Genomic DNA, 11,426 nt, shown 5'->3' with positions numbered 1-11,426 from the left:
TCTACTCGAATTCCTTCTAGCAAAGCAGAAACCAAGAGGAATTCATGTATATATAAAGAATAACTAGGTCTGTTTCATTTCAAATAATTAAGATTAAAAGATGCATAAGATTGTTTATCACTTAAAAAGCACTCACCACACTACCCAAGCAAAATATAATAGAAAACTCAAAACACGTGTAATTAAACTGCTTATGCTGAGAAATAATAACAAATAAACAAAATATAACATTGAGATGTAAACATTTTCTATTTCATAGTTTATAATGTATCATATTTCAGTAATTGATCTATCGCATACTGTATAATGTTTTCAATATAAAATTGCACTAGCAAATTGAAAATAATGAAACAAGTTAATTTTAACAAAATGTAACAAGTTTCTACATCAACTACTTTCAACCGTATGTGCCAAATGCAAAATCTAGGGATCAGGTATCAAAATTTCCTCAATGTTTTTAGAAAAGTTCTAATTTAGCACCGGCTTACAAAAATTCATTATTTTAGGATCAATGTTTGTGAAACCGTACTAATATCATCCTAGGGAATGGAACTTGGGGCTAATTTAGTATCATTTTACAAACGTTGAGACATCAAGCTCAGTTATTTAGGTAAATTAGTACAATTTCACAAAAGTGGAGACTAATGAAATGTTATTTCCTAATCTTCTTACCAACTTTTAAAATTGGGATAATTTTTAATAAAATAATATGGAATAAATTTATGTTTTATAGAGTATTTAAAACAGACATATATTATCATGTATGTAATCCAACTCGATTCTTTAAATATAAAAATTATTCTTTAAATATGCAAATTTTTATTTTAAATATTTTTTTGCAGTTCCTTGTTTCTTCTGTTTAGTTTGCCTTCGGGTTGAAACTATAGATTAAACTTTTAGTTTAATTCAAATTTACTTTTACCAATGCTTAATTCGGAATTTTATGAAGTAATCATTTAGTTTTTGCCCTAGTTAAATTCCATCTCTATATATGGTGGGTTCAATTTGTTTTAAAAATTTAAATGTGTAGTGGAGATGCGGGGGATTGAACCCGTGCCTCTCGCATGCAAAGCAAAGACTATACCATTTGAGCTACACCCCCATAACTTCAATTTCCATAAAATGTTATACATATATGGTCTTCATGATTCCTTTATTGAATTTAGCATCAAAACTCTAGGGTTATTCTATTTCAAAGTGGTTGGTCCAATCCAAGCCAATTTCCATTTAATTTATAATGAAGAGAATTAAAGAATATTGTTAATTTACTATTTGGATGGATTGAGCTCATAGGATGATAAAAGTCGAGAATAGGAGAAGTTGAAGATGAAGGATAAATATATTAAAGCAGTCTAAGCTTGATTTATAAAAATGATTGATCAACTTAATTTTGAAGTTGACTTATTAATTTTTTAAACTTATTTAAAGTAATCTAATAGCTACATGAGGTCATTTCCTGTTGTGTTCCCAAAACTGAGGAGTATTAATGTTTTATCTTCTCCTAAACTTGAATGTATTTATGGCCGTAATTGTGCCGTTGATTTCCCAGTATTGAAAAGCTTGAGCATTATCTGTTGTGATGCTATCCAGACTTAATTTAATGTCGACCAGTCTTGCTAGGCTTAATTTACTGTTTCTTCGTTTAAATATAAAAGAGAAATTGTTATTTGGAGGATTCATATCACACCGTAATTTAATCCAACATTCTTTAATAAACTTTCTGACCAAGTCAACTTACATGTATCCTGCACATTCTTTGATCTCTCCAACCGACATTCTTCACAGAACACTACAAAATTGCGATCTTTAGGATTTTGTGTCACGGACATATAATCATTTATGAACTCCGCCCTAAGACCGCCATGTTTTGAATTTGCAAATTTTCCACCGACTCCCTGTGCACAAGCAATTTGCATATACAAGACATTGTCTGCTTAAGGAAAAGTTCATAATTGATTTTATGTCTGTGAGATAAAACCCTAAAGGTCACAATTTTATATTGTGTCAAGATTGTCTGTTGGAGACATAAAGAATGAGTATGTGCCAGATAAATCTAAGGGTCACATGGTCAGGAACTTTCTTAAAGAATATTGGATTAAATGCGGGTGTGATATGAAACAATTTAAGGGTCCATCATACTCGGAATGAAACATGGAGGTTCTCTAAGTCCGCAGTTAAATGGTGAGTCGCTCCAGAATCAACAAGCCATTCATTGGTAGAAGGATTGGATGTGGCAGCGAAATGGGATGAGGGTCTGATTTGGTTACGAGTATTGCGGTTGAGCTTTGGGGATGGACACTGTTTGGAGATGTGCCCATAACCGCGACAGTTGTGACAGGTCAAGGAAATTACATCCAAAGGGGTTGATTGCCTATACACAGGGCGATTAGAGGATTGGCCGGAAAATCCACCTCGGCCACGTCCTCTGCCTCTAACGGGATTGCGAGCAGCATAATTCACAGAAGGGGAAAAGGTGGCAGCAACGTTTTCCCTGGACAGTTGGTGTTCTTCACTGAGTAACAAGCCAACGAGATCATCATACGATACAGAAGCCAATCCGGCCTCAAGAGCACGGACAAACGGACGATAAGCTGGTCCGAGTCCATCAAGCACTGCTTCCTCAACTCGACTAATTAAGAATGTAACATTACTTTCATTACTTGATATAAAAAATAACAAAAAAAAATTGATCTTTTTGTCCCCAAATTCATTGGTGCATAAACATGACATAGAAAATAAAAAACAATGATATTTTTTTCCACAAATTTAGTAATTAAGTTTCAAAAATAAACCCTTATAAAAAAGTTAAAAAAAAAAAAAAACAACAAAGACCCATAAATCCTTGATAAAAGAAAAAAACTTTACAACAAAGACTCATAAATCCTTGATAAAACAACGGAATTTTCAAGCACTAAGCAACACAGACTAAAAAATCCAGCATTTAAGAAGAACAAATAATGAAACATCTCAATTGTACTAAACACGTAAAACACAGTCTAACCCTCAATATCAACACATGAAGAACAAAGAATAAAACTTTCTAGGATTTAAAGACATCCACTTCCCTTTGGTTGCATTTTACTCAATCAGTAGAAGCATCAATCACTATAAGAAAAACGGGATTTAATGATAGGATATCCCATCATTAAAAGTCTAATTCCACTCATTAAAGGCTTTTAACGAGCGGAATTTTCCCCTTAAGGAAAACCCTCTTACTAAAAGTATTAATGAGCGGAATAATTCGGCGTATTATTAACTTACAATGAGTGGATAGTAACCCTTATTAAAAACCATGTATAATGATTAAAAATACATTCATGAAAAATATTTATAATTGATTACAAATATGCTTACTAAAAGTATTTATAATGATTAAAAATTCCACTCATTAGAAATATTTACAATGATTAAAAATCTCTCATTATTAATATTTATATTGAGTTATTTGGATTGAAGGGAGCTGCTCTAAATTAGATATATTCAAATCTCAAATAAATTAAAATATCTTAAATCGCACCAAATTCAATTGAAAATGAAGCCTTATGGCTTGGACATATATAATGTCAGGACATTTCCTAGATATACTGCAACATGTAATTCAAATCATTTTATTTATATAGATCAAAATATTATGAATATTACAATGTTATGAAATCAATTGAACCAAAAAGTTAAGCTAATTAGATTTTGAATACACAAATAATCAATCTTAACTTTTAGCATATGCACAAGAAACTAGAAACTAATATGAGTACCAAAAAGAAACAGAATGGATAGTAGAACAGAAACTGGTCATTTTTTTTCCAATGACTGGTTTTTTTGGTATATGAAATAATGAGCGAAATTTTGCTGAAATTGAGCAAAAAATTATGTTTTAATCACTAAATGTAAAGAAACCATAGTTTTAATGAGTGGATATTATACCTATATTAAATTTTGGTCACTAAAACCTCTTTTTCTTGTAGTGATGATTACCGTACATTTTCCTTGCTTTTGCCAATTGAACCTTCTTTTATTTCGTAGAAGATTTCTCATTTGCAAATTTGATTTGCAATTTCATGTTATCATTTTGGCTGCTTATTAAAAAGAATAAATGTATAACAAGTTTTTTTTTATTTTTGAGAAAATATATAATAAGTACTTAATTGGTTTTTTATTGGAATTGGATTCCTCACATGATTTGGTTCATTGAATTTAGACATTGATAAAATCTATTTGGACATTAATTGAATATGAATGAAATTGTTATTAAACTAAAAAAGAATAAAATATTAACACACCTATATCTAATCTACCAATGAGTTACTACTGTTTAAAGGTAGCAGTTCCGCTGCTGTCTAGAAATGTGTCTTGGACATCCAGTCTCTCTCTTATATAGAATCCGACCAAGTGTCTCTCTTATATAGAATCTGACCAAGTGTACCAAAATATATATATTGGGTTATTATGGATTGTGTTTTTTTTATCTAGAATATGAAAATAAATTCATAATTAGAAATAGCATATCTGATGAAAATATAAAGGGTAAATAATTTATTAATCCACGTATTTTTACCTAACATATTGTTTAGTCCCATATTTTGAAAAACAAATCATAAGGTCATATCTTTTATCAATATTAACCATTTGGTCATTCTGTCTTGTTTTTTTAGATTTTTAACCGTATATATATTAGCTTTCATGGCAGCCGTAGTAGATACAAGATGACCATGTTCGTTTGTTATTTTTTGTCTGTCTGTTTATATCAAATATAACGGTTAAAAATCTAAAAAAAATGGACAAAATGACTAAAGAGTTAATATTGGCAAAAAATAGGGATCTGTTTTTCAAAATAGAGGAACTAAACAGTGTGTTAGGTAAAAAGGAAGGGACTAATAAATCCAAACATAAATATATTAAAAACATCATATTTTTTAGTGAAAGCTGGGAGTAGAAAAACAAGGTTATGAATATTTCAATTAGGTGAACATGCTCAAAAACCTTTAAAACATTGGAACCCTAATATTATTTAAAAAATAAAATAAAACAAATTCACAAGATAAAACAACCCCAAAAACATCATAAGAAGTGGGAATCTTTATTTCATAGGGTAATAATAAAAGATGAAACACATAGGTAATGCAAGATTACATAGATGATTGTTGAATTGATCAACAATAACACTGACAGTAAGGCTTGCAAAATCCACCTCTTGTGCATTCAGAACAATAGGTTATGCAATCCGAATGATCTGACCAACTTGGTCCATCGCTGTTGCAGCACACAGAAGTGAGAACTATTTCACCCATCACAACCTTTGGACTCAAAACCATCATAATTGATATTAGAATAAATATTCCAAACACCTTCATTTTTCACTGTTAATTATACTTAAATGTCTATATGGATATCAATTTCTTTTCTACTACCTTCTTTTTATACTACTATAGTTATTTAGAAAAGGAAACTAAATCATTTTGTTACTAGAAAAGAAACAAAATCCGTTTGTTACTTAACTGCTATATATATTCTATTTTATATGATCTTCTTACCATTACTGCTAAAATATGAAAAATATGTCAATATTTTGTTATTATTCAGTGCATATTTCATAACGTTGATATTAGTTAGTATTTGTGTTTTTCAGTGGACATTTCAAATCAACATTGATATTCATGAACTTTAATAAGAAAAAACTAAATTTCCAGATTAATATCAATGTATATATTTACCGGCCAAACAAGCTACCGATTAAATGACTTGATTTCCAAGAGGATGGTAAACCAATTCAGCTATATTTATGTAGTTGAGTGACTATTACATAAATTCTTCAGGGAGTTTCAAAAAAAAGGTAAAGTAGTATATTATATAAAATGCTGCGAGTTCTAATATAAACTTGAACATTCCAATTAATAAATTTTTGAGTGAAGTTAAAGTCTTCAATTATATTTTTCAAATCTTTATAATATTGTTTTAACAATAATTTAATAAAAAGCATGAGTCTATTTTCTTAATGGATAAAACTAAATTTAGTGCTTACGATTTAAGAAAATGTTAAATTTAGTGGTTAAATCAAATTTAGTCATACATTATCAAAAAATAGGAAAGTGGTTTGATTCATTTTTAACTGCCACTTCAAACCCTCCAAATATTAATTATGTCTAAAATATTTCATGTATTACTGACCAAATTATAAAGATTTTTTTAAAATAATAAAAACTAAATATGCTATATAAAAGTAAATCACCAGTTTTTTTTTGTCATATGTCTAAAACATTTAGGGCTCGTTTGGTTCATACAATAGGGAGGGAATAGAATAGATATTCCTTAAGGATTCATATTCCAACATTTTGTTCAACTTTTGTATGCGGAATAACTATTAAGGAATATGGATTCTTTGATTTAACCTAGTAATAGACTATTTCTAACCAATATCATTATTTATTTCCAAAATTACCATCTAACCAATTTCTTTTTGCAAATCCACAATTTATATCTTAAAAAATATGAAAAAATGGGAAAAACGTTATAAGTGCAAAAAATATGAAAAACACAAACGTTAAAAAACAAAAAACACAACATAAAAAAACGCGAAAAACATGAACAAACGCAAAAAAAAAACACAAAAACGTGAAAAACGCGATAAACATGAAAATGAAGAACACTAAAAAACGAAAAGGTGAGAAAACGAAAAAAAACGACAACGTGAAAAAACGTTAATAACAAGAAAACGTGAGCAATCGCGAAAAACACCAAAACCCAAAAAACTCAAAAATATGAAAAACGCAAAAACCTGAATAGCACGAAAAAATACAGGAAATGCAAAAAACGCACAAAACATAACCCAAAAAATCGAAAAACATGAAAAAACGAAAACATACGAAAAAATTACAGAAACTTGAAAAAACGCGAAAAAGTGAGAACGTGAAAACGTGAAAACGTGAAAAAACATTAAAAACACGATAAATATGAAAATACGAACAACGTAAAAAACATGATAAGGTGAGAAAACACAAAACACGAAGAAGGGAAAAACCCGAAAAACAAAACGCAAAAAAACACAATAACGTGAATAACACGAAAACATGACGAAACATGGAAAATACGAAAATATGAACAAACGTTATAAACGTATTTTTTCATATTTTTGTGTTTTTAATGTTTTCGTGTTTTTCTATTTTTGCACGTTTTTGTGTTTTTCGACTTTTTTCACATTTTTCTGTTTTTAACATTTTTTTACTTATTGTGATTTTTGGATTTTTCCACTTTTTGTGTTTTATTGTTTTCGTGTTTATGACAATTTTCATATTTCTTTTGCGTTTTTCAGGTTTACTGTTTTCCATATATTTTCCACCAAACCTGACCCTCATTTTTCTATACATTCTAACCAGAGTTGCATAATTGCACTCTCCCATGCCCCCATTTGATCATTCCCTTAAAGTTTTGCTTATTTTTCTAATCGCATTATAAGCGGCTGACACCGCCACTATTCCACCTCTCTTCACCATTATTTCGAGTATCGTTACTGTCTCTTTCGGCATCACATTCAACATCTCCGCCACTCTTCCCTCCACTAGTCTCGCCACTGTTTCTCTGTCTCCTGTCAAATTTAAAATCGCCATCAAACCTCCTTTTCTTGAACACATGTTACGTGACTTTCGATCAATCCCTTTATGACACGTATTTTCCTCCCGAGCCGTTTCCGATATGAGTGGTCACCAGATAAGCTGAATATGGTGGCTGCTGCTTTAGCCTTTGCCTCGCACGTGACACCGAGCGTAACACCTCGATAACGCCTTTTAAAGCAAAGTTTGTTACAGCATTACCTGTAGATTCGGAATATCTACACCTATATCCGAGCGTAGGTAGCATACTAGTAAAGGTATTATTTCATCTCCTGTTATCCGGGTTTGTTTTGGCTAGCACGCGAAGCTCATAAATGATGTCATTGGCTATCTTTTTTTTTTAAGTAAAGGCAGAGAGCAACAAGGTTGAGAGGCAAAACTCATCCCAGCTAGGTTGGCACCAGCCCCTACCCACAACCCCCAAACCCCTAAATTTTATTAAATGAAATGAAAAGAATTACAAAAATAAAGAATGAAAAAATGAAAAATTGGACTACAGGTCCAAAACCAAACTTAACAATATCGCCTATATGAAGTTCTATTGAAATCATTCAAAATGTATTCTGAACAAAACGGTGGATAGTTGTCCCACTAATGTTCCCCGTATCACTAGCCCCTTTACATGCAAGACAGTCAGCAACTGAGTTACCCTATGTTATGGGCCCGCGCATAGGATCTCGTCACAGGTCTTTTTACCGGGAAATTCCCTCGGTTTCCCTTATTGCTCCTGTTCTTCGTAGAACCTATTTTAAAAACGCAGTAGCGATTTGTAAGAGATCGCTTAACTCCCTATATTGGTTTTTGATTTAAAATTCTCCATCCTTTATTCCATAAAATTCCCCCTATTTTAAGAGAGAGAAAGAATCCTAACAGCACTAGGTATCTTTCCTCAAATAGGATTCTACCACTTAATAATTTGAAGTCCTAACAAAATACTACCAGCTAATAATACGACCTACATCAACTATAATAACATTAAAAAACCTATCCTACAGCAAATGGAACTCCCAAAATAATAAAACTCCTAAATATTAAAGACTCTTAAGTAATAAAAACCCTAAAGAATATAACATAAAACCAACTATCACAACATTTCTTCCCTCTTCGAATAGAGCTTGTCCGGAAGCTCGAATTTAGGAAGGAATTCATGTTTGTCATCCTCCTTCATCCTCTGATTCGTCCATCAAAAGGCATAAGAGTTTCTTACATTTATGTCTTGGTGAGCAAAGTTCATCGCAATTAAAACACAGCCCTCGAGCCCTACAGTCTGTCATTGGCCTGCCCCATGCTTAATCCTTGGTTGATTAACAACTTTCCCTCAAAAGCTCTGGCGAAATTCATGGTAGTAACCAGATTTGAAGGATTTTGCATCTCCACATCCATTCTTAAGGTTTCAGATAACCCTGTCGTAAAGAAGTCGACTTGTTGCTCATCCCTCACGCACACAGCCCTCGCCAGAAGGGTTTGAAATTGTTCTTGGTACTCTTCCACCGTTCCGGTTTGTCGAAGGTTAGTTAATTCACCCAATGGATTGCTACTCAATAGTGGTCCAAAACGCAGCAAACAATAGGACTTGAACTGGGCCCAAATAAGTCTGGACTCCTTTTGTTCGAGTCGGTGGTACCATAATTGTGCTTCTCGTGTCATGTGAAAGGCAGCTAACCCTACCATCTGTCTTTCGTCTGTATTTTGATTGCTGAAAAATTGCTCACAGCGGTACAACCAGCCTAAAGGATCCTCCTTTCCATTGTAAGAGGGAAAATGATGTCGGGTATATTTTGGAATGGTGTTTGAATTACCGTGTTGGCCATCGTAATGACCTGTTGTCTCTGATTCATTGGATTCCTTTCATTCCTTCTTTTAACTATCGCAACTGGTGACTGAATTTTTTGTCAGATTCGGTTAGCCGGCAATCCATATCCGGAACCTTTGTCGTCCACTGCTCAAAATCACCCATGATGATAGGCTCTCATACCAATTTGTTATGGGCCTGCGAATAGGATATCGTCACAGATCTTTTCACCCGGAAATTCCCCATATTTATAGATTACTTGCTCTGTAATGTCTTTACACAACGACCTTACATCTCCATCATCTCAAATTTACAAGCACAAAAAACCCATCGACTATTAGTTATTTAACGACACATCCTCTACATGATTATGAAGTTCCATTGTTAAGATTAATCCAGTCTCCATACAGCTTGGCAACCAAGCTTGGATCTATTTTGTATGCTGGTTCATCTTCATGTCCGTCATGAATTACAGTAATCTGTTGCCCAAAAGTTAAGGTTTTTACCTCCACTCTCTTTACGATTGCCTCTTCTACTTTGCTGTATGTCAGCAATTCCATTAGTTTACCACAGTCCAGCAACTTTCACAACTTCCATTAAAGGCAATTTGGTCTCGGGGTGTACTGCTATTTCCTGTGCCTGTGCCCGAGAAGGAAAGAAATGAATGATGTCAAACCAAATGCAGTCAAGTCAGTCCTAAAGGAAAAGAAACAAATATCCTATCTAGTATTTGGAAAACTTGGGTTGGCACTATGTTTAAGAAACCAAATAAAAGAAGATAACCTCAAACAAAATTAGTGCATTAGGCACTAGATTTGATACTTTATCAGTAAGGTGTGGGGGTAGACAACAAGCCGTATACTGAAAGAATATCCTTTAATAACAAATCAACTTAATTTCCTATAACTTTATATTATACTTTTATATTATACTTATAGGATTAAACACTATCTAGACTTGTTGCAGTATGTATAGCCATGCTACCGGTGAGTGCCATATAAACGGCCCCAAATCATTTCGAACTGACCTGTTATGAACTCACAAAAACAACAGGTATATTTATATTTGACAAATGAGGGTCTTAAAAAAATTTCTAATAATATGAAAATGCCTTTATCCTCTTGGTATTTCTTCATTTTTAAAGTTGTACTAGTACATTAACATTAAAGCTTTATTGTCATTTTTCTACAATCAAATATCAATTACCAAAATCCAGCAATCTTAAGCATGAGTTATTCATACCACTGAATATCAAAAAAGTTGTACTAGTACATTAACTAATACACTTGTTATTTTCTTCATTTTTAAAGTTGTACTAGTTATTATGGCCTATCCATTTGCTGCATCCTAGCTCAATATTCTTATCTAGACTGTTCCTCTCTAGTAAAAATGGGTTAAGTTGCTTATTCTAATGGGGTTATCAATGGAAAAGGCCATTCATCTCATAGATGATACATAAAAAATTTCTGGTATATGAAGACGAAATTGAAGACGACTTAATATTGTTTTGTTGGTATCAATTTCAACCCACTTAACACATTATTAAAATATCATTATCACATCTAATAAACGAATTCTAACAGAAAAAAATAACGATTAACCCAATTTAAACCCACTTATCATACAATTAAAATATCACTATTAGTTAATTGTATAGCTCAACCCTCAAGTTGATAAATTTTGAGGAATTTGCCTAAATACAATAAAACCGACTTAGAATCAACAACCAAAGTACTATAGCCAGGAAAACAAGCACAACCATGAGGTGCACATCAAGGTTCAGTTGTCTTATCTTACAATAATGTACACTACAAGAAAAAACGTTATCACCGACGGCAATAATCTGTCGGTGATGGACTAATTTGCGTCGGTGATCACTATCACCGACGGAATTCCGACAGATTCACCTGTCTCGGCGTTGGCCTTGTAGGTAAGCTGCTGCGACAAATTTCTACCGACGCAAAAAATTCACCGACACAAATTGTAGTCGGCGTTATGTGTCGGAAATTCCGACTAATTTTAGTAGGTGA

This window comes from Euphorbia lathyris, chromosome 3 (assembly GCF_963576675.1).
Source record: "Euphorbia lathyris chromosome 3, ddEupLath1.1, whole genome shotgun sequence".
NCBI lineage: Eukaryota > Viridiplantae > Streptophyta > Magnoliopsida > Malpighiales > Euphorbiaceae > Euphorbia > Euphorbia lathyris.
The sequence above is the reverse complement of the archived record's forward strand: the minus strand, read 5'-3'. Positions refer to the sequence as shown.